The 25,903-nt window shown below is 39.1% G+C and overlaps 1 protein-coding gene across 4 annotated transcripts in view; it reads right to left on the bottom strand.

Annotated features, from left to right (window-relative positions):
- LOC114641309 (olfactory receptor 10A2-like) overlaps window positions 1–25,903 on the bottom strand; it is a 342,696-nt gene that overhangs the window by 77,620 nt on the left and 239,173 nt on the right. For 3 of the 4 annotated variants that reach the window (XM_051925914.1, XM_051925916.1, XM_051925915.1), the window contains exon 3: window positions 8,784–8,983. The gene's annotated coding sequence lies outside the window, so the exon portion shown is untranslated. Of the gene's footprint in view, window positions 1–8,783; window positions 8,984–24,914; window positions 25,053–25,903 lie in introns of those variants that run through there. The other variant, XM_051925913.1, reaches the window with a different exon arrangement.

Raw genomic sequence — 25,903 nt, forward strand, 5'->3', positions numbered from 1 at the left:
CTCGTGATTTTTCTGTCCATACGGTAAAGTTTTTGTTGACCAGCATGTTCCAATTTCAGGCTTTGAATTACATCTTGATATACAACAAGTGCAAAGAATGGTGGCACGTAAACTGCTTTCTATTCCACACACTGTACTCGCATATTCAGCTCGCTCTGTCACCGCAAATGCTGTGTGAACATCTGCCCTCCATCACCAGTTGCCGTACACTGGATGAATATGTGCAGACGGCTCGTGGTGGATGACTTTCAGTTTTAGAGTTAAAAGTTATAAGGGTTAACAACTAACAGCAAGAATATTCATTCAAATACTAAAATTATTTTTAGTAACATTCCAACTACTTTAATAGTTTTGTTTAGTTTTAGTTTTTTATTTTGGTTTTGTTAATAATTTTATTTCAGTTTACGAAAATGTTTTTTTAATAAGAGTTTCAGTTTTGATTTTAGTTTTCGTTAAATATAATAACCTTGGTTTGCATCAACCTAATGTGCACATGTTTGTGATGAGAGTGAATAGCCAAGATGAGGCATAAAAGAATGAGAGACCTCGGTGAGATTCGAGTCCCATCTCCTGTAAAGCAGCCCTACAAATGACATAATCTTGACTTGGAGGAAACTTCCAAAGAAATACAACGAAGAATGAACAAGATGAACACTTTTCACAAGTAATCAGTTATGAACTCACCTTCAGATTCTTAGGATTCTTCAACTTAATGCTTAGTGCTTGTCATGTCTTCCAAAATGGACACTGCTCTCTTCCTTATGACTTTTCTTTACCCCAGATGTTACCTGACAGGCCACACATATGAGTAAAGCTTTGTTCTTCTACTATTCATATATTTATCTGCTGTTGTGCCTTATATTGAAAACAGGGCTGCTTTAAACTTTTTAATGCTTCTCTTTATTATCTGTACTGATGACAAAAGTAAAATCCCCACCCTTCCCTTATATTTATATGTTATGGAAGCTTTGTCTATTTCCCTTTGGAGATCTCTCCACAAACATGGAGTCCTAGGAGACTGGAGATTGGCTGCTGCTCTCTGTAGATTTTCCCATTTTGAAACTGGTGCTGGACTAAAATTAAAACTAAAAATAGTCAGACAAGTCCACAAGCGCTCCCCGGAGAGGTGCAAATGAAATTGTCAAAAAGCATTCACAGAGCAAAACAGCTCATTTACATCATTGGTGGTGGTTCACAAATTCTGTAAATATTGTGCTTGTTTGCATGTCTCTTTTAAAACTGGAGTCAGATTAAGAGACCGTCTGATAATCACAGAGAGAAACAAGACAGCCACAGGTTTAAAATCAACTGCCTGCACCATTACATCTCATTCTGCTTATAGCCAGAACATGAAATAGAGATATCTCAGAATGCCTTGTGACCAACTAGTATCTTGTCCATGGTGGACCCCCACTCAGACAGGAGTTTCCCTCTTCTATTGTCAAGTGGTGATATTTCATTTTTTATGTTAACAGTAATTTATACTGGTACCGTTGTGCTTATACAGTATATTAAAGAAAGCATTTATTCGCCTTCATTTTCCGCACAACGTGCAACAATGTGCAAGTGAAACACCTCAGCAAACTTTGTGTATCTCGAGATTAATAGGACAACTAAGATATGGTATCGCCAGTGTCTTCTTACGAAAGCCAGTGGGACAGCAAGCACAGGTGGGTCCATGTTATTTGCCCTGGGTGGTAATTCTAAAGAGTTAGCTGATGTCTCTCCAAGTTCACCAATATATTAAAACTGCTAGGGAGTCTTCAGGTTGTTTTCATGTCCCGAAGACCTCACGCAGCTAGTCCATACATATTTATGATTTTTTGTAGCAGGACGTTAACTTTATCCACTAGATTGCAGTAGAACACTGTCCCGAGTATTACTCAAGCTTAACCCTGTAAAGCAGATTGTTAACATGTCACCCCGAGTGTGAGTTTGGTTTACGCTTAACTACAAAGAATTCTGAGCCTGAGCCACTCCAACGAGGTCAAAAATTTTAAAAAGTCAATTCAGGAACCGTTATGTACAATTTTAGATGGGTGCCCAGAATTGATAGTAACATAAGATGGTATTTCTTTAAGCCCTCCTAGGTGGAGTCTATCCTGACAGCACAGCCTGGAAGCTCACCAATTAGACAAATATAAAATTGAAAGAGCTCTATGTATGTGTGCATGGAACTGTCTGCTCTGCTCATGCTCAATCACAGCCACTAGATGGCGCATGCATGCACTTTTAAATTATTTTGCCACTTGCTATGAAAGACCTGTGTACAGCAAATGGCGCCAGGCAACAACGACATCATGCTAATAACACAAATGGAGAGACATAATGTCGAAATAAAGCAAACTCCATGGCTCACCAATGTGCAAGTGAGATTTGAGCCCCATCTCCTATAAAGCAGCCCTACAGATCACACAATCACACACTCTGAACCTTACAAAGAAATGCAATGAAGAATGAACAAGCTGAATATTTTCTAGAAGTCATAAATTATGAGCTCACCTTTGAGTTTTTTGGATTCCCTAATTTAATGTTTAGTACCTTCAAAACGAGACTCTTCCAAAATGGGAACAGCTCTCTTCCTTCTGACTTTCTTTACCGCAGACGTTACCTGACAGTCCACATATATGACTAAAGCTTTGTTCCTGTATTTATTTCTGATGTTGTGTCTTATATTGAAAACCAGCCTTCATCAAACTTTTCTCTTTATGTATATGTAATATTTGTACTGATGATAAACGTAAAATCACCAGCCCTCATTTATATTTACATGTCATAGAAGCTTTCTATATTTTCCTCCAGAGATCTTGTCACAAACATCATAAGGCATGGAGTCTTAGGAGACAGGAGACCAGTTGCTGTTCTCTGTAGACTGTCTAGAATAGAATTTAGACAAAACAAAGAGGCAGTCAGGTCCACAAGGACTTCTATGTAAGGTGCTGATGAACTCGTCGAAACGCATTCATGAGTAAAGGCGCGCTAGAGCAATGCCGCTCATTTGTATCATTGAAAGTCCATGGTGGGTCTCAAAAATCTTTAGATATTGTGCTTGTCTGCATGTCGCTTTTCAAACCTGGAGTCAGATGAACAGATAGTGAAACAGACAGGCACAAGTTTAAAATCTTCTGCCTGAGCCGTTGCATCAGCTTGAAAAATGGACCAGTTTGGTAAGTTAGGGGAGAAAGCTAGCGCCCTGAACCAATTTCTTTAATAGATATCCCTCCCGCTACCACCTTCTTACAAAAAGAAAAGTCCCCTCCAACACCATCCCTACTGCATCAACACCTCCTACCACACAAACTGGAATGGCCCATCATGAGTCCACCTTTGACCATCAGTGTGGCCTGTCCATAACTTAAAGACCAAGTAAGGAGACAACTGAACTGTGGGACAAGATGGAATCAGTCCTTGAGTTCTGAAGGCCTGTGTTGACCAACTTTGTGGCGCCCTCTGTCACCTGTTTAGTCTGTCACTATCATCCAGGAAAAACATTCTGCATTGTTCCTGATCCAAAGAAGGCAGGCGCCTCTTCATCTGATGACTGCAGACCAGTAGCACTTACGTCTCACATCATGAAAACCTTTGAGAGCCTGTTCTTGGACTATATGAGTCCTGTTGTAGTAAACCACCTGGACCTACCGCAGGGGTTCAAAGAATGTAGTGGAGGATGCAATTATCTCTCTGCTCTACAAGGCTAGGCAAAGCTGGCAGCTCTGTGAGATATATATATATATATATATATATATATATATATATATATATATATATATATATATACTGTATATATATATATATATTCATTGCATTCGTAGTCTGAGTCTCGACGACCTGAATTGTGTGGGTGGTTACCTACCAGGTAACACTTGTGGTTTGATCCCCGAGAGGGAAGCAGTAGAGTGTGTACTCCTGATGACCCCGAATGAGGGCGAAACACATGTCGCGTACTCTTTGCATTATTTGACGGTAAAAAAACTATGCAACATTCCATGATCTACTTCTCGCAACTGAAGAGGGCACCGTGGCGGATGTTTGCTGAATGGCAGACCAACCACAAGCGTTACCTGGTAGATAACCACCCAAACAATTCAGGTCGTCGAGACTCAGGCTACAAAGGCAATGAATGTAATTACTCCGGACCTACAGGCTGTCAAATAAATGAACCACACGCCGTGGTGCAGCGTAAAGGGGCTTCATCTCTGACGCTGATGTCCGAGGTTCGATCCCAGAGAGGGGAGCAGTAGAGTGTATACGCCTGATGAGCCCAAATGAGGTCGAAACACGTGTCACATACTCTTTGAATTATTTGACAGTAAAAAACTATACAATATATATATATGTGTGTGTGTGTGTGTGTGTGTGTGATATATATAAACGGAGGACAATATCAAACAACACGTAACATAAAATTATGATTGCTGAACCCTTTCCCTTTTATAGAAAAAGGCACATAACTTATGAATTCTGATTGTATTAGTCAAATTGCTTTGTTTCTTGTTAGATGCCATTTTGCATAACTGTTGTTAGGGTCACGCCCCATGTTTCTAGGGAAGTGGTCTTTGGTGGTTGTGACCTCGAGATCATCAGTGTGACAGGATAAAAGGTTATTGTGTCCACCAAACTTTATCCGATTTGTGGATAAATCCTTTAAAACCCCAAAAAACTCTCTTGGCTATTTATCTTCATCTTGCTTCATTTTGACTTCTTGCCTGATTTTTGTCAGTCGTCTGGGTTTCAGATACTTTGTTTTGTCACTCGTGTGTGTAGGGGACAGGTGAAGGGCTCTAGTGACTGCAGTTCTACCGCTGCTGCAGGGGTTGGCTCTGTGCCCTAATGTAATGCCTTTCTGTCTTCCGTCCTTTACAGATTGGTTGATTGACGGCTAGAACAACTCTGATGTCACTTCCAGTTACCATCCACCTGCACCCGCCTCTTCCTGTCAGATAGGCCAAAAACGCCATCTTGGGACAGCTCTGTTTTGAACTCGTGTCTGCAGAGACAGGTCTGCAATAATTGAATGTTTTTTATTTTATTTTGCTGCAACCAATTATACAAGGTGGACAGTGTTGCACCCCAACTGATTATCGTTGTCATCTCTTTCTGTTACAGTTTATATTTCATTTGTTTTGTTTGGCTTTTCACATGATTCTCTGGTTTGACTCAGAAAATTAGTTATCTGTTTCCTGCCAAGCCAGTACACTGATCTTTTAGTTCATGCAGTTAAGACAGATACGTTCTTTAGTTAGTTATTACATTTTCATTTGTTTGTTCATAGCCAGTCTACACTGGCTTACCTCCCATAATCAGTTTGTTTGTGTGCGCAAGATGCTGCTCTGCACTTTCTAAATGGATTTAGGAAGAAATGTACAACAGCTAGACTGTCTCCTTCACAAGCTTATTATGCTTCAGTTACAGTGACACCAACACAGTAATACATTAGCTCAGGGTTTCTTTTTCTTTCACGTGACCCAGTCTTACCCCTCTTATTGTCTTTGTGGAGAATCGCCAACAATCATGGCTATTACTTAAACAACTAGCTACACACTTTGCAAACCATACATGGCCCATTCCCATAAACTCTGCATTAGCTGGCTTTCTTCTAACTACTAAGTTACAATTAAAAGTGCTTGGAATCAAAATATGTGGATGCCTTTCCTAGTCAGCTGTCTCCGACATGCGGAGGATGTTTAAGTATGCTTTTCTTTCTTCTTCCTTCTCTTTACCTTGTTTTCATGTTCTGGTTGCGGGCAGTACTGAAGGTTTTGTCATTGATGTTTTTACTAGCAAAGTTATTCCTGCTGGGAAACTGGTGATCAGTCAGCTCCCGTTGTTAGCAAGGTGAACATCTGAATTTTACTTATATTCTAGCTGTTGCTCGTGCACTTGTTTTTCTTAATAAAGTTTGGGCTTCTTTTCCTCCTTCTCATCCAACTCAATTAAGACAAGCCTTCCACCTTTCTCATCCTGCATTGGAACATTTCAGAGTGAGTGGATCGCTCCAAACCTTGTTAAGACCACACCCTGTAGGTTATGGGGTACTGCTTTGGAACAGTGAGCTTGAGAGAATAAGCACAGATTTGAGGTTTGTAAAGGTTTTTAAAGGAAAGAACAGACATCTTGCCAATGGTTTTTTAAAGTCACATGAGCCCATACTTTATGGTTGACTATAAATTTTCTACCGTCAGGGCTGCCAATGGACTAGTTATGTCCCTTTGCATAAGGTTGGGAATACAGATGGTTCCTCAAAGAGCCATCTCTGGACAGCCACTTGGCGATTGGTCATTTTATCAGATAAGGTAGAGAGGCCCAGTCAAGATAAACCTGCCATTAAGTGTGTCTGGTAGCAGCTACATAGGCCAAGGACTTGTGTTCCTGGTAAGGCGTTTCACAACAGTAGATGTAGAAAAATCGACAATGCCAGTCTGTTTTACATTGTGATGAGTGGAAGTTTATTTAGTGCAGGAATAATACAGTACATATAAAATAATCACAAACATCCACTTATATCTAACAAACAGATTGTTGATTAATAGAGCAGAGAATTTTAAAATACAGGGTGAGACAAAATGATGTTAACACTAATGGATTATTTTTATGACAACCACACCTTTCTGGGTCAATAGATAGGTTGTGGTGGACCATTGCCATGTCCTCCACACTCCCCTTGATTTGAAACCCTGTAGTTTCTGGTTATGGGGTATGGTGAAGGAGCGGAAAGTTCATGATATCAATGACCTGAAGGACAGAATATGGACTGTGGTATCATCTATTCCATGCGAAATTTGTGTCTGGGCTTTAAATAGTACTGTTGCTCATTGGTTTTTGTGTTTTGAACATAATGGCTTACAGGTTGAGACATTCCTGTAAATCATTTTGCACATATGAAGTATGTTTTGTGAAAAAATTGTTTCTGCCATCCAAGTGTTAACATAATTTTGATTCACCCCATAATGCCTATAATGTAATAAAATTTGAAGATCTTTAGTAATAGTCCTCACCACAATGAGGTGTTCCTGTTCATGAGATCATTTTGAAATTCACATTCAATTTAACTGCTCCTTCCTTTCCCACAGCATTTACAGCTGTTGAGTTGTTCTCTTCCCAGTGAAAAGTTTCTTTATTGCATTTTTCATTTCCATGTTCCTAAAACTGTAGATGATGGGATTGATCATCGGGGGGACAATTGCAGCGATAGTAATCAAAGTGTTGTAGGCTTCGGTTGACAGGTTTACTCCTATTCCGGGTAAAATGAAAGCTATCATCAATGGCAAATAGAAGAGCAACACCACGAGCAGGTGTGTGACGACCACGTCGAAGACCTTTCCCTTGCTTTCAGATGATGAAATCTTCAGGGCTGCGTGGGCAATCTTGCCATACGAAAAGAGGATTATTACCAAAGTTCCCGAACCAATTGCGGTTGCATTTGTTGACAGAAAACCTAAGTATTTAGCCTTTTCATTGCAAGAAGCATGAACCATAGTGGCATATTCGCAGAAACAATTAGGTAGGACATTAGTGCGACAAAAAGAAAGTTCAGGGACAAATATCATATATACTGTCATTGGCACGCAACAGAGAACATTGCATAATAAGATTGCTAACCACACGGTTCGGCCATTTACAAGCTGAGGGTATCTTAAAGGGTGAATCACAGCGATATAGCGGTCACATGCCATAAGACCTAAAAGAAAGCATTCAACTATCTCAAGATGAAAGATCACATACATCTGAAGCACGCAGGCGTGGTATGGTACTGGAGAAGTGTCAAAGAGAAGAAGAGCCATCATTTTAGGGATGAGGTTAGTGTTGTTTAGCAAGTCTATAACAGCCAGGATAGCAATCAAGACAAACATGGGAGTGTGGAGTTGATGGTTCAGGATTATTACCAGGAGGACCAAACTGTTTCCAACAAGGGTCACCAGATAAATGATAGCCAAGGCAACAACTGTGAAGCTTTGAATTTGTGATGTGACTTCACAGTGCAGCACAAACTCCGACACAAAGACGGTTTCATTGTGCATCGCTGTAGATTCCATCTTTAACCTGAAACAATAAAAAGAAAGAATGGTGAATGTTTGTAGTTGCAGTGTCGCGTGTGGTAATGGAGTCAGCACAGCAAGTTTCTCCCAGATGATTAGTGTAATAAGATATAGAGTACAACATTTGTTGGAATTGTTTCGTTACACTTAACAAATGTTTCTGATGATTGCCAGGATGGGGACCAGCTTCCCCATGGCCCTGTTTTAAATGAGCAGGTATAGAAATTGGATGGATGGATTAAAGGACGGACGGATGGATGGTCATGCAGAAATCAAACTGAAACTCAAGATTAGTCTACATCTTTTGAAATAATGACTTGAAGCATGGTCCTGCTCCACAAAGCACTTGGAGTCTGGTAATTCTATATGGAGTTTCCTTTAGCAATTCATAAACGACCAGTATGAGTGGAAGTGAGCAGCTGAGTATTGCGTTTGTTGCTTCACGGGTGCCCACAGCTTTGGCATCACCCACTTCCTGGGACATCGACGATGGACTAGGACAATGAGGACAGACACAACAAAGTTGGTGCAAAAGTGCAAAATGCTTTCATTCGCAAACAGTGTCTGTAAAAGTGAAACACAATTCTTCAAATAAATAAACTAGTGCTTATGTTTAAAATTGAACAAAAAATAAGTTACAATAAATACGATCCTAACAATGACTGAAACACAGTCAGAATCGGGAACCTTATCTTCTCTGCCCTCCATCTCCAGTGTGTCTCTCTAACTTTTACTATACCTACTTACCATCCTCAGCTGGGGTGAGAATCCAGTGAATGAAGTCAACCCTTCTAGGCCATCGTCCCAGCCACATTGGCCAGAACCCGCTAAGATGTCGAAAGCCTGACTCTGTTGTACTGTTAAACCAAACCACGGTTCAATGGCATCTATAGGATGATCATTGCAGCCCTCAGCCGCTCCTGCTCTTGGTGCTCAACAGGAGTGACCTGCCTCTGGAGTATTGTTCCTCTCACACCCTAACAACACAACAACAACATTTATTTCTATAGTACGTTTTCATACAAACAATGTAGCTCAAAGTGCTTTACAAGATGAAATAAAAAGGAAGTTAATATAAAACATAAACAAACAAGACTAGGCAATAGCATTATACAGTGTGTAACAAAGAAAAGGAAAGGTCGGATGGCCAGGAGGACAGAAAAAACAAGCAAACAAAAAAACTCCACTTAGACTCGAGAAAAAAACAAAATCTGCAGGGGCTCCAAGGCCAAAAGACCCCACTGGGCATTCTACCTAACACAGATGTCCTAAATTAGACCTCATGGTTTTCAAGCTTTACATGGAAGACTTTGATGATGATGGTCATGTAGACATATGGGACACCCACCATTCAATCCATAAACACAGGGGGCAGCATGGTGCATTGATCAGCTGTTGGTGGCGTAGATTGCTACCACAGAAGGACCAGAAAAGACAGCAGAGAATATTAAAGATAAGTATGGATTGCAGAACCCAGAGGAGAGTGATAATTCAATGCCCATATAGTCTACAAAAAGACATTTTAAAATCGTTGATTTTTAACAATTTTTATATTATTCTACAGTATTAGCCTAGAGAATGTCTTTTGGTAAAATATTCCAAATTTTAGGTGCATAACAGCAAAAGGTTGCCTCAACACTTCTTATAAGGTAGACTCTTGGAATTATAAGCAGACCTTCAGTTGAAGATCTAAGGTTACGACTTGGAGTTTAATGAAACAAGCATTCCAAAATATAGGACAGAGCGAGATTATTTAAGGCTTTACAAACCATTAGTAGTATTTTAAAGTCAAGTCTAAATCACATGGGTAACCAATGTAACGACGCTGAGACTGGTGTGATGTGCTCAGATTTTCTTTGTCTAGTTAAGATAATCTTGTTGCTGCATGCTGCTCTAACTGTAACCAATTGATGTCTTTCTTAGGTAGTCCTGTTAGGAGTGCATTACAGTAATTTAGTCGATGAAAAACAAAAGTGTGAATTTGTCAGTGTTTTGTAAAGCCATAAGAGGTCTGACTTTTGCTATATTCCTTTAGTGAAAAAATGCAGTCCTAGTAATCTGATCGATATGTGATATGTGATCTCTGCCTCAATATTTTACACAATCCCTATGTTGACATTGCTTTAGTGCAGGAAACTCACTTCACGGCGATCAACATTAGACGCTGAAAAACTAGAAATTACCGGATCACTGCTTCCCTGTCTGCTTCTACTGAAAACTTTGGAGTACTTATTCTCATTAGAAAGAATGTACAGGTGAAGGTTACTGCAGTGGGTGGTGATGATAACGGCCATTGTTGTTACCTACAGTATGCACAGAGTTTGAAGAATAGAAAATTATGTTTATAAGCATTTATGCACCCACTCAGTATCAAGGGTCTTTCCTACCTAGACTACGCTCCCAGTTGGCTCAGTGGAGGATCCTGGACTCCTGAGGGAGGCTACAAAAGGCTGTTTCCAAGACGTTTCCATTTCTTTTTAATCATGTCTTAAATGCTGAAAAAATAACAACACTGCTGAAATTGATTACTGTTTTTCTTGCCCCCACTAACTAGATAAAAAATTAAAATTGCAACTGTTAGGGCTCAGATAAATTCAGTCTTCTTACAAGAACTAGTATTTCAGCTCCATCATTCTAGGGCTTGCTATTATGCCTCTTTGGGTAAACCCAGTAAGTTCCAGGCTCTCTGTACTATCAGGACTGAGTCTAGCCCCAGTCTCCTCATCTTTTCTAGAGTCTCTGAATTTGCCCCATCTTTCAGATATGGAGGAGCTAAGAGAAAATCTGGGCACTATGAATAAAGGCAAAGCCTCAGGCATCAATGGCTTTTCACCTGGTTTCATTTATGTCTTTTGGGAACAGCTTGCCCTACCTCTTTAACACTAGAATTACCAGAGTCTACGAAAAAACTCATAGATCCGGCCCACCTTAAAACCGTTCTCACCTCTCTTTTGTCTTCTAAATGTGCCGATTAAGACGAGCCAGCAAGCAGCCGGCTATTCCGTCCCCCACCATCGCAGAACGTTCACTAAGTTTTCCCAGCTCATGCCTTGTTTGATTATCTGGGAGTGACTGAACTGCTGGAGTTTTAGAGTGGAAATAATATATCGTTATTTGGAATACACGCATTTCATGTGTGTTCCATTTCTACAGTAATTTGTGTGAACACATTGCTAAAACAGAAACATTTTTCATATTTTAGTAGTAAATGACAAAATGTAGACATAAACTATATAATATATGAAGCCTGAAGTCCAAAGATCAAGTTAACACTTTCACAAAAGTTTAAAGAAGAAACAACAGTTTCTGTAGAGTAGTGGTAAGTTTTGCTGAGTTGTAATCAAACGTCCCCGGTGTAATCAAGAGAGTCCCCGGTTCGATCCCGACTTCCTCCTGTATGTGCTGTTTTCAGTAATGAGCTGCTCTTATTGTTAATACAGTATTATACAGTACACACATACACTTGGTTTGCATCTGTAACACACGGTGTATATTTATAGGACTTGTAAAAGTTACCTTTTTTTCACTTTTATTCTCTCTAAATCACGATCACGATACATACTAAGTCGCGGATAGTTGACACAGACTGCTCAGCCAATCAGTGTGCAGCAGGCCTGTTGCGCCTTAGACACCTGAGTTCGATTCCCCGCTGAAAAGAAAGTGTTATTTTTTTTTCTTTTTAACCATATAAAGTGGTATGCACAGTCAGTCAGATCGTTGTATTTTCATGTGGGATGCTCCTTTTAAAATATTATTTTTAACAATTGAGACTGCAATTAACATGAACAAGTGTCTTTATAACTGTTATTATATAATATACAGTGTATAAAAACAGCTAAGGGGATAGAAAAAAGCTATAGCGAGTCTCTAATTGATCCAAATAAATAATATGCAAGCTGATTTATTTACTTATCTTCCTACAGCATAAAGTCACAAGTGAACTGTTGAGCTTCCTCTGTTTGATCGTCAAGGGCATGCTCACAAATTACACGTGTAATACCACGAAAAATACTTGCTGACACTTTAGTGTGAGAATGCAGTTAGACTTTTTTGGGGGCACATACACCACGCTAGTGTTTAGATCTGGACGGTGTAGCGTTGGCGAGCTCTGTATGCCGTGCTGTTTCTTTGAAGGACAGGTGATTGCCAGGATGACGCCGGACTTCTGCCTTTACGCCTGGTGCAGCTGCGTTGTTCTTTTATGTGAGTCGACATTTCTTGCGGGGAGGCCTTCTGTTTTCTCCGATCTGAGTTCACCTCTGTTATAGCGCGTCTTTATTTGAAAACAGCAGTGTCAGATCGGGGCGAACGTGAACGCTAACTTTGACAAGCACTATAAATTTACAGCGGTTGTTACAGACGTAAATCAAATGTATGTTTTTATTGTATAATATTAACAATAACAGCAGCTCTCTACTCAAAATGGTAAACTTGAGAAACTGCTAGCATCGAACCCAGAAGCTCTTGATTGGGAGTCAGCAGTTGTGTGTGGGAACTGTTAACATTTGAATCTGATGATTGTATATAAAACTGTGTCAGAACTTGTGCGCGAACGAGACTGGGATAACTGTGGACATGGATGTGAGTGGTGTGTGTGACTGAGAATGACTGATGTGAAGCCTGAAGTCCAAATATCAAATAAACACTTTCACAAGTATAAGTATAACAGAACAAGTGCACTTTTATTCAAGAATATAACTGAAGAAAAAAGAAAGCAGGTTGCGGTAGCCCACCATAAGAACAGTAAACCCATAATGAGCAGAGCAAGAGCAGGTAATAAGAGTATGGACAGGCACAAAATGAGATCAAGAGCAATATATACATCATCTAAACCTGTTTATCTATGTCTTTAAAACATAATTCTGCTACTGGGTTATTTTCATAATATCAGGCATTTTGAGCTGTGAATATTAACTAAAAAAGAGACATTAATAAATATAGCATAAATACAAAAACACTTTAGTATGTTTAGCTTTTCGTCACTTGGCAGACTCTCCTTCCCTACTTACCTGTAGTTCAGTAGAGACGTTGCCAACTCAGGAATTTTACAATCGCTTCATTTGTATCGTTTCTTTGTTAAACAACATTTTTAAAGCAAAAGTGATTGGTCAGCAACAATATGATGATCTTGTATAATGACCTTGTCAGTCTCTCGATCAGTGCTGTTTTATTTTCAAAAATCGGGAGTGGTCTCCTCTAGACTTTGTCATGTACTTGGATATGGGGATGGATATTTGAGGACCAAACCGCAAGACAATGATTATATTATGTACATTAAAGAAGCATCAACAACAAATCAAATTAAATTAATAATGTATTGAACAATTATTATAAAAGTAAAGCTGAATAAATTGGACTTTGTAGCTGCATGAATAAAAAAATAATTGAATATGTGTTCAGGTAAAGTACCACTTCTGGTTGATGGATTTGGCCCAAAAGTTAATACAGATCTACAATTTTGGTGTAGAAAACACATGGTAAATTTCATCCATCTATCTAGTTGCGTTTGTGAGTTATCGTGTTTACACACAAACACACACACATACATAGTTAAAAAAAGGGTATTTTCGGACTTGGGGAGGTCTAAAACATCAAAATCTCGATTTTGAAATTTTGTTCATGATTTCTGTACTTTCTCTATAGTTAGTGTGCAAAATGGCAGGTGAATTACTATCAACAAAATGCAGGCATTTGAGAAATAAACTGAAATGTTACTCACTCGTGATTTTTCTGTCCATACGGTAAAGTTTTTGTTGACCAGCGTGTTCCAATTTCAGGCGTTTGAATTACATCTTGATATACAACAAGTGCAAAGAATGGTGGCACATAAATTGCTTTCTATTCCACACACTCTACTCGCATATTCAACTCCCTCTGTCACTGCAAATGCTGTGTGAACATCTGCCCTCCATCACCAGTTGCCGTACACTGGATGAATATGTGCGGGCGGCTCGTGGTGGATGACTTTCAGCTTTAGAGTTAAAAGTTATAAGGGTTAACAACTAACAGCAAGAATATTCATTCAAAAACTGAAATTATTTTTAGTAACTTATTATTTTGTTTCAGTTAGTCATTCCAACTACTTTAATAGTTTTGTTTAGTTTTAGTTTTTTATTTTGGTTTTGTTAATTATTTTATTTCAGTTTACGAAAATGTTTTTTTAATAAGAGTTTCAGTTTTGATTTTAGTTTTCATGAACTATAATAACCTTGGTTTGCATCAACCTAATGTGCACATGTTTGTGATGAGAGTGAATAACCAAGATGAGGCATAAAAAAATGAGAGACCTCGGTGAGATTTGAGTCCTATCTCATATAAAGCAGCCCTACAAATGACATACTCTTGACTTGGAGCAAACTTACAAAGAAATAAAGTGAAGAATGAACAAGTGGAACACTTTTCACTTTCCCAGAGAGGGGAGCAGTAGAGTGTGTACGCCTGATGAGCCCAAATGAGATTGAAACACGTGTTGCGTACTCTTTGTATTATTTGACAGTAAAAAACTATGCAATATATATATATATATTTATATGTGTGTGTGTGTGTGTGTGTGATATATAAACGAAGGACAATATCAAACAACACGTAACATAAAATTATGATTGCCGAACCCTTTCCCTTTTATAGAAAAAGGCACATAACTTATGAATTCTGATTGTCTTGGTCAAATTGCTTTGTTTCTTGTTAGATGCCATTTTGAATAGCTGTTGTTAGGGTCACGCCCCATGTTCCTAGGGAAGTGGTCTTTGGTGGTTGTGACCTCGAGATCATCAGTGTGACAGGATAAAAGGTTATTGCGTCCACCAAACTTTATCCGATCTGCGGATAAATCCTTTAAAACTCCAAAAAAACTCTCTTGGCTATTTATCTTAATCTTGCTTCATTTTGACTTCTTGCCTGATTTTTGCCAGTCGTCTGGGTTTCAGATACTTTGTTTTGTCACTCGTGTGTGTGTGTAGGGGACAGCTGAAGGGCTCTAGTGACTGCAGTTCTACCGCTACTGCAGGGGTTGGCTCTGTGCCCTAATGTAATGCCTTTCTGTCTTCCGTCCTTTACAGATTGGTTGATTGACGGCTAGAACACCTCTGACGTCACTTCCAGTTACCATCCACCTGCACCCGCCTGTTCCTGTCAGATAGGCCAAAAACGCCATCTTGGGACAATTCTGTTTTGAACTCATGTCTGCTGAGACGGGTCTGCAATAATTGAATGTTTTTTATTTTATTTTGCTGCAACCAATTATACAAGGTGGACGGTGTTGCACCCCAACTGATTATCGTTGTCATCTCTTTCTGTTACAGTTTATATTTCATTTGTTTTGTTTGACCTTTTGCATGATTCCTCTGGTTTGAAAATTAGGTATCTGTTTCCTGCCAAGCCAGTACACTGATCTTTTAGTTCATGTGGTTAAGACAGATAAGTTCTTTAGTTACTTATTACATTTTCATTTGTTTGCTCACAGCCAGTCTACACTGGCTTACCTCCCATAATCAGTTTGTTTGTGTGAGATAGATGCTGCTCTGCACTTTCTAAATGGATTTAGGAAGAAACGTACAACAGCTAAACTGTCTCCTTCACAAGCTTATTATGCTTCAGTTACAGTGACACCAACACAATAATACATTAGCTCAGGGTTTCTTTTTCTTTCATGTGACCCAATCTTACCCCTCTTATTGTCTTCGTGGAGAATCGCCAACAATCATGGCTATTACTTAAACAACTAACTACCCACTTTACAAACCATACATGGCCCATTCCCTTAAACTCTGCATTAGCTGGCTTTCTTCTAACTACTAAGTTACGATTAAAAGTGCTTGGAATCAAAATATGTGGATGCCTTTCCTAGTCAGCTGTCTCCGACATGCGGAGGATGTTTAAGTATGCTTTTCTTTCTTCTTCCTTCTTTCTTCCTTCTCTTTACCTTGTTTTCGTGTTCTGCTTGCGGGCAGTACTGAAGGTTTTGTCTTTGAGGTTTTTACTAGCAAAGTTATTCCTGCTGGGAAACTGGTGATCAGTCAGCTCCCGTTGTTAGCAAGGTGAACATCTGAATTTTACTTATGGTCTAGCTGTCGCTCGTGCACTTGTTTTCCTTAACAAAGTTTGGGCTTCTTTTCCTTCTTCTCATCCAACTCAATTAAGACAAGCCTTCCACCTTTCTCATCTTGCATTGGAACATTTCGGAGTGAGTGGATCGCTCCAAACCCGAGAGGTTGTTTCGTCCGGGGTTGGCCACGGCCCACAGCTCATAGCATACTGACACTGACTTACTAATTCTAATACAGACTCATATTGCATATTTATCTTTTACATAAAATCTTTCATAGTGAAAAAGAAGAAAACTAGATTTTTTAACTAATTTTATATAGTGAACACCATTCCAAAGTCCTTTACTGCTCACGTCAGTCTAAATGTGCTGGGGACTAAAATGATAACTTGGTGATTTACTGTGCCACGAGATCTCCTGTATAATCATAATATATTTATTCATAAAGCCCACTAGCTCTTGTATGAGGCTTCACCCTTAAGAATGATAAAGTGTACAGTACATTATATGCATGAAATAAACAAAATCTGACTCTGATGACCTCACTACTGCAGTAGACATGTATTTTTTAAGTATTACTTAGCATATAGTGCTAATTTTACTGTGAAACTAAGTGTAGTATTTAGAGAAACTGAAGTAAATTTGGAGAAAAGCAATAATTATTAACTCAATAGTTCAGAAATAATATAAAAAATGTTATAGAGCAGACCAAATATGGATTACTGAACACCCTAGCGTGGCGGAGTGGGTCCAGCAGCAGAAGTGGAGGGTAGGCGATCCCGCATCCACATGTGCACTTGTGGGACTGACCTATTCCCTTATCGGCGCTGAGGCCATGACTGCATTCCACAAAGTTTCAAAAGGGAACTGAGATGCGAAGGTAAGAAAAAAAAGAAAATGGAGGCTAACAACAGAACAGTGAGTGAGAGCAGTATCGGGTGCCTGAACCTGTTTCAGGAAGAACAGGCAGAGTGGTCAGTAGCCCCTCGCAGGAACGAGTGATCGGGACTCCATAGGGTAGATCATTCCTCACTGAATTAAGGGAGGAGCGGGTATGATGGTGGGTGGAGCCTGCCCTTCTGCATCTCCCATAATCCCTGTTGTGGGGCATCTTATAAATGTTGTCTTTATGCAAACCTTAAATTACTTGAAAACCAAAAAATAAGGTGTATAATTAAACCAAGAAATAAAACCAGATCCTCCAACTGGTGCACCTGTAATAGCAACTTAATTCAAATTAAAACAAGAAATATATCACCAGTTCAGAAATATCTATGCAGTTGTAAATGCTGCTTATTAAACATTCCCTCTCTTGGAAGTAAAGCTGCTTTGCTAAATGATATTTTATTAAGTACAAAAGCTGATCTGTGTCTTCTCACTGAAACGCAGCTTAGTAAATCTGACACTCTTCCATTAGCTGAGGCGTCACCAGATGGATATATGGCCTTGAAATAATTCATTATAGCAAAATGCAAAAAATTTCTAAAAACTTAGGCGAATTCACATCCTTTGAGGCAGCAAAACTGCAGTGTGAGTTTACATATTCATTGTTCATGACTGAATTTGGCATCTTTTTATCTAACTTGGCTATAAATTATGATCATGTAGTGTTGATGGGGGATTTTAATGAACACATTGACATGGAAACTGACAGTTTTAGCAAACATGTTACTTATTTGTTAGGATTTTGTCAGATTTTGAACTTAAAAACCCTGCGATTTAATTATAACTCAAAAAAAATTTACATTTTGCTCTATTAAATGAAAATATTTCTAATCACTACTTAAATATGTTTGATTTTTTTTGCCCTTACCAATGCACTCACAAATGAAAACAAACACACTTTGACATCTCGATTGTAATTCTTATTTAAAATGTATAGGTATTTTGAGTAAGTCAAGTGTAATCATTGAAAACAATTAAGATCAGGTAACATCACATTATAATATGACCTTGTGAGCGGCTTTGGACGCAGTGGCTCCCCTTAAAACAACAGCGATCAAAGCACATAGAAACCCACCCTGGTTTAATGAGAACACTTGAACTTTTAAATTAGTGTGTCGAAAACTGGAGTGTAGATGAAGAACAACAAAGTTGCGGGTCTTTTGAATTGCATGTTCATAGAGTGTTAAAAATATAACAAAGCTCAAGGCCTGCTCACACTACTATTCTAAAATAATAGATATTAAGAATAATCCTTGTGTACTGTTTAGAATTTAACAGATGGGAATTCTGAACTGCAGTGCAAAATACCAACAAACATTAGCAGTCCATATTTTATGTACACTTTGATGTGGAAACTGATACTTTTAGCAAATGTTTTACTTATTTGTTAAATTCAGTAGGATTTTGAAAGATTATCAATGGTCCAACTCATAATCATAACCACACCTTAGATTTAATTATAACTCACCTAATTGAAATTCAAAATTTAAATATTATTCCGTTAAATTATTTCTGATCACTACATAGACAAAGACAGTGTGACATCTCGATTGAGACTCTGCTTCAAAATCTATAGATATTTTGAATAAATCAAGTGTAATGGTGGGAAACAATTGAGATCAGCTAAAATCAAATTATAATAAGACCTTGAGAGAGGCTTTGGACCCAGAGGCTCCACTTAAAATAAACATAATTAAAGCACATAGAAACTCACCCTGGTTTAATGAGAGCACTCAGGCTCTCAAATTAGATGGACAGAGAGTGTTAAAGAGTATAAAAAAGCTTGCTCAGACTACTAGTCTAAAATAATAGATAACAATAATACAAATCCTCATATATTGTTTCGAATGTAGCTAATTTAACAAATGGGAATTCAGAGCTACAGTGCAACACACAAACAGACATTAGCAGTTCAGAATTTATGAACTTCTTTAGTCAGAAAATCATAACTATAAGATCTCAGATCAGAGCATCACTGTGCAAACCTCATACTAGCTTGTCAGACCCTACCTCACCTTGCATTCGACTCTTTAGAAATCTTAATCTTGTAACAGAACAGGGAGTCTTAACTTTAATTTCTAAAATGAAACCTACACCTTGCTCCCTAGATCCAGTGCCAACAAAAACTAGTTAAAAGCACAATGGATGTTCTTGCAGCGTCTATTCTTAACATTATCAATAGCTCGTTATTGCATGGCACAGTACCTGATGCACTAAAAGTGTCATTCAATAAAATAATACTTAAAGAGTTAGAACTAGACCTACATACACTTAATAATTATAGACCCATTTCAAATTTACCCTTTTTATTTGAAAAAGGTGTCACCAATCAGCTTCAGTCCCACCTTACACATCACAATTTATTTGAGAAAGAAGCAGCACTAACGTGTTGCAAACGACATTCTGCTATCCTCTGATGAAGGAAATTTCATTGTAATTATGTTGTTAGACTTGAGCGCAGAATTTGATACCACTGACCATTCTGTTTTACTACACAGGCTGAAAACTGACATTGGGCTTGCAGACAATGTTCTTACCTGGTTTAGTTCTTATTTATCAAATCTTTACCAGTACGTACAGAAATGTGCTGACAGTACTCCGACATTATACACAGAAGTTAAATATGGTGTCCCGCATGGATCAGTACTGGGGCCTTTACTGTTTTACTTACATGCTTCTGCTGGGATCTCTAATTAGAAAACATCATGTTAATTTTCACTCATATGCAGATGACACCCAGTTATACCTTTCTTTTAGACTAAATGATGTTTCTCCAATGTTGTCTTTGATTAGATGTGTTAGTGAATTAAAGATATGGATGGATGAGAACTACTTGTCTTTAAACACCGATAAAACAGAGATTTTAATTATTGGAGTGAATGATACTGGTAAGAGCCATTTTCCTAGTTATATAAGATTCATAAATATTATACTAGATGACAATGCATAATCTATGGGAGGTTCCTAAAACCCCCATAAGTAGAATTGTGTTGGTATATTCTTGCCATTTCTAACAGCTTTGAGTAAACATTATTCTTCAGTTAGTGACAGCCTTGCCATGTGTAAGGTGTAGAGGCATACGGTTTTAAACCATGACCGTGCTTGGCAGAGGTGTGACCAGAACATCATGTGTGGGTGGGCATTTGGTTTGTCTGGGGGGGCAAAAAATATCCATCCATCCCCATTTTTGCAGGGGGGTCAAATAATAATAACAACATCCATCCATCCATTTTCCAACCCGCTGAATCCGAACACAGGGTCACGGGGGTCTGCTGGAGCCAATCCCAGCCAACACAGGGCACAAGGCAGGAACCAATCCTGGGCAGGGTGCCAACCCACCGCAGGACTAATAACAACATATTTTATATAACATATAAAAGCAAAAATTGTGGCATAAATCATAACCTATTGTTCAATAAAATTAACATAGGCAATGGAACTGGTATTATTATTTTTTGTGAACAAATATAGAACTACATCAACAAGGTAAATATCAATAAAGTCAAATGTATACAACATATGAGAGCAAGAACAGAAACGTGGCTTATTGTAGTCATGGGAGGCTATAGGACATCAGTTTCCAGCGTTTAACCTGGATATTATCTACAGGACCAGTCTGCGGTTACTCTTGGCAAATTCTGAAATAAATTCATTCATGTCTAGATTTTCTGTGATGTTTTTCTCATGTGCCAGAATGACTACATTTCTCTTCCTTGAATGCAGCATTGTTCGGCGGAGTGGAGTGAGAATGTGGTTTAAAGTAGAGAAAGAGCTTTCGCATGCAGCTGAAGACACACCAATGATGAGTGCTATGATACAGACATGGCTCTGACTTGCAGGATACTAGATGCGTGTTTGTGGAAGCCGCCACCGTCTTTTTCTACAGCTTTTTTTTTTTTGGTAAATATGTCCTCGCGGTCCGAATTGGAAATACTAAATTTATGGCAGGCAAAGCAAAAGCTGCCATCACGGACAACAGAATATTCAAGCCATGGTCGAGACTGATACCAGCTTGCACTAAAACATCTGAGTGTCTTTCCGAATGTGCGCTTGGGATAATTAATTAAAATTAAAATTTTAATTAATTAAAATATTTAAGTCAGGCAGACCGGACTGTATATTTTGTTGAAGGCAGAGGTTTGGAGTACCCGACACGGGTGCAGAGCTGGAGGATTGTGTAGGCTTATCTACAACTTTTGGAGTTTCAGTTCCCGACGTGGGTGCGCTGTGCTCCGTGTTGGTAGCAGCAGTGCTGGGCTCAACCACGGAGCCAGCAGCTTGCGGAGGGATAGAGGTTGAAGATGTCTGCTTTTTAATAAGCTACCTATGCATAGACTTTGGTGTTACCAACCAGAAAATAAAAGAAGAATGGAACGTATACGCTATTTTAATTAAAGAATGCGGTCAACAGGTTCAAAACGTGCTGCAAAATGTACGGCGAAGTGAACTGTGAGCAGCACGATGACTGTCTAGTGGAGGAGGCACTGACGGATACGCCCCAAATTCAAATGGGACAATTGGAAAGCAACACAGTTTTGAAAATCAAGTGTTATTCTTCTCCAGAGTTTTCATTGGACAGACAAAGCATTTTGCAGTGGGGGCACGGCTTATCTCTGGGGGGGCAGTGCCCACCCCAGCCCCCCTGTGGTCACGCCTCTGGTTCCTGGACACGTGCTCTTGTTAACGGGGCTATGGGCCACTTGAGTTTGTGAAGTAACTCGTGCTTATTTAAGCGCAAAGCCGTAGGTTTAAAGCGTACAGAAGAAGAAGCTAAGAATCTTTAAGTACAGAAATAACTAAAGTTTCTCAAGAAAAGCTAAGTTTAGAGAGTTTTACCTTTTATTCTTTGTGTGTAACTATTTTTTCTTTTATTCTTGTGTGGATTTTTTACCTTTAACTTTCACTAAATAATTTTAAAACGAACTTTTGGACTGAGAGATTTCTTTTGACACGTGTTTTACCCGTGCTTGATCTCGCCTTATGCTTCGGCGGTAACAATACTGATCGGAACAATATTGTGTCATTATCTAATTCACTTGGAATCACCATCAGTTTTACTGAATCATACTGCAATCTAGACATTATCTTTCACAATAGCATGTCATTTAAAGCACTACCCAAAACATGTTTTTTTTGTCTTAAAAATGTATTTTCTAAATATGCTAGATAGTGAGAAATTAATTAATTTATTTATTCCTAGTAGGAATGACAACTGCAATGCGGTGTTCACAGGATGTTCAAATTGTTCTTTATACAGCTTTCAGTTAATCCAAAATACTGCTTACAAGAATTATTACAAGAACTACAAAATACGAACACATAACTCCAGTTCTTAAATCCTTACACTGGCTCCCAGTTAAGTTTAGGGCAGATTTCAAAATCCTCCTTTTAACATATAAAGCCTTAAATGGCTGAGGCCCTGCTTATTATCTAAATTTATGACTACTTACAAACCTGAACGCATGTTAAGAGCTCAAGGTGCTGATCTGCTTATGATTCCAAGGATTAATAAAATAACAGTGGGAGGTCGAGCTTTTAGTTACAGGGCCCCAAAGCTATGGAATGGTCTTCCTGTTACTATAAGAGCTGCCTAGACTCACTACTTCAGTTTAGCACACCCTGACTAGAGCTGATGATTAACTGTGCGTACCACATCTCTGTTTTTAGTCATTAGTACTAAAAATAAGTAATATGACAGTTATATATAAACTGTTACTAATGCTCACCTATTCTGTTTCTCTTCTCAGTATCCTCATGTGGCACAAGCTCTAATTTCAAGTTGTTTGCCGCCTGTGGAAAGTCTTCTCTCATAAAGGACAACTGGAATCATGTGGTAGAAGGGTCCTCTCATTTGATTGGCCAGCCCAATACTGACTCAGCTGTGGAATGGCCAATAGGGGGTAGGCAGGTTGTTGGCCGAGGTCTCCTGGACTCTGAACAAATCTGTGTCCTCATATGTGAACAGAGTTCTGTATTTAGTGAGTGATATAATTTATTCTTATAATTTGCACTATTACTGTTGTACTATTATACAGTAATGTTGTATTGTATTCCTGAGGTGGCCTTGATGGACTGGCCGTCAAGCTCTGTGATGAGGATTACTTGTGTTCTGTTCTGTGTATTGTGTTGTATTCACTCCATTTTTGACACCCTCTGCACACCCAACATACCTGGAAGGGGGGTTTCTTTCTGAATTGCCTTTCCCAAGATTTCTGCCTTTTTTCCCTACAAGGGTAGTTTTTTCTTGTCTTCTTAGGGAGTCAAGGATGGGGGGGGGGGATGTATCCAAAAACAGGGCCTGTTAAAGCCCACTGTGGTAGTCCTTGTGAGATTTTGGGCTATACAAGAAAAATAAGTTGTTGTTGTTGTTCTTAAGGATCCAGAAGATGATAAGAGTGCATAGGGAAGACAGGAGGACAGCTGGTTCGTAGCAGTCTGGCGGACCCCAACGGAGGCAGCCAAGACGGAAGTCGGAAGTGAGGACCACAGCCGTTTGTGTGTGTGCAAGCTGAGCAATCTGTTGGGTGAGCTGAGGAGACAAGAGAGTGGAAATGGTGTCGGGCTCAGTTGGAAGGATGAAGAAAAGAGTGGATTTGACTACTGTGTGTTATTATTCTAGTTTTATTATTGAATTCTTTGTTGAATTTTAAATCATGAATTTTATGGATTATTCATTTGTTTAATGAAAATTGTTTTGGACACTTTTCTTTGTTGTTGTAATAAAAACACTAGACACTTGGCTGACTGTGTGCTCCCCTGTTTGCTCAGCTCATCCTCCTTAGGTATTTTATCTGTGGTTTTATGCTCAAGACGCTCCTGGAAGTGACAAAGAAGTGTGGAAGTAACCCGGACCATCGCACACAGTAAACAGAAAAAATGCCATAGACAACTGGGCATAGTCAGTAATGAATGAATGGTTTAGCATAGAGCAGGGGTGTCGAACTCGAGGCCTAGAGGGCCACATTGGCTGCAGCTTTTCATTCTAACTCTTTTCCTAATCAGTGATTAGTTTTCGTTGCTAATTAACTCCTTTTCCATTCATTGTAATAGCCCTGTTTTTATGGATTCAGCCCTCTGAATTGATTCATTTCTTCATTAAATGGCAGTCAAACAGAAATGAGATGTGAAACAAGCCAATAGATGAGCAGCTAAATCAGGGCTTTAAACTCCAGCCAATTTCACTCCAACCAGTTTCTTAATGAGAAGCTGATTCTTGCTGTTGATTAATACCGTTATTGAATATCGTGACTTGTTACTGCTCTCATTCTGCCACAGCAGACTGTTGATTTTCTGTTTTTTCTAAGACCTTCGTCAAGATGATTTGTTGACATGAGCAGACCAACATGACCGAAACCTTCACCGTGTTTTGTGTCTCATTATTGTTTGGCTGCTCATTCTAGAAAAAGAAACAACTAAGGGGTCTGAGTCACGTCAATTACAACAACGGCTAAATGAGTGAATCGGCAACAAAAAACAGCTCACTAATTAAGAACGTATTAATGAAAACCTGCAGCCTCTGCGGTATTGGACACCCTTGGCATAGAGATAATTACCTGTATGTGTTTGCTGTACTTGTAGGTGGGCTTATTTAAGTTTAGGCAGTAATATTACTTATTCAGGAAAATCAGATTAGCCCAGTATCCATGCATACATAAAATAACATACCGGGCAATAAACAGCCATAGGATTTAAACCCCGGCACTGGACCTGTGGGGCAGCAGCACTAACCACTGTGTGCCTTGCCACCCTCAAATCAGTAATATGTGAAAACGTGCAAATGATGTCTTCCGTTTTCTGAAGCTGCTCTTTCAATTGTGAGGTAGCAGAGACCTGAAGCAAAACCATTGTCCCCCCCGTGTTCATGCAGATCATATGGCGGATTTTCCTACCTGCTTAGTCCAATGAAGGTTGTGGTGGGTAGACGTGTACAGCGGCAGCATTATAGGTACAGTTCCTCAGTGGTTCATCCCTGGTCTCACTCGCAGCCATCTGATACTTCCAGTCTAATTTGGAGTTTGCATCAACCTACTGTGCACATAGTTTGGGATGAGAGAGAAGAACCAAGATGAGCCATAAAAAGGACTGAGCAAACTACACAGACATTGACTTCAGTGAGATTTGAACCTCACCTCCTGTAAAGCAGCCCTACAATTCACACAGTCACACACTCCTAACCTTACAAAGAAATAAAAAGAACAATGAGGAAGCTGCATACATTTCATAAGTAATAAATTATAAACTCACCGTTGGTGCCTTAAGATATGTTTAGTATGCGTCGTACATTCAAAATGAGATCCTCCCAAACTGGACACAGCACTCTTCCTTCTGACTTTTCTTTACCTCAGACTTCACCTGATAAGCCACACATACTGTTTGAGTAACACTTTGTTCATCTGCTGGTCTATCTAATGTTTGTGTCTTACATTGAAAACAAGGATTCATTTAATCTTTCATGTCTTATGTTCAGTCAGTATTAGTACTAATGATAAAAGTAAAATCACCAGCCTTCTTTGATATTTATATGTCTTAGGAGTTTTCTATATTTCCCTTTGGAGATCTCCTCACAAACATCATGGGGTCCTAGGAGACTGGAGACTGGCTGCTGCTCTCTGTAGATTTTCTACGGTAGACTTTAGACTAAAAAAAGCCGGCAATCCACAAGTGTCCCTCTGTGAGGTGGAAATAAAATCGTCCAAATGAGTATTGGGTACACAGAGCAACAAAACTCATTTGTATCACTGCTAATCCATGGTGGTTCACAAAGTATGTAAACATTGTGGTTGTTTGCATGTCACTTTTAAAATTGGAGTCAGATTGTGATACTGTGAAACAGACAGGCGCAGCTTTAACACCTAATACCTTAGCCGTTACATCAGCT

Source organism: Erpetoichthys calabaricus, chromosome 4 (genome assembly GCF_900747795.2).
Source record: "Erpetoichthys calabaricus chromosome 4, fErpCal1.3, whole genome shotgun sequence".
In the NCBI taxonomy this organism is placed as follows: Eukaryota; Metazoa; Chordata; class Cladistia; order Polypteriformes; family Polypteridae; genus Erpetoichthys; species Erpetoichthys calabaricus.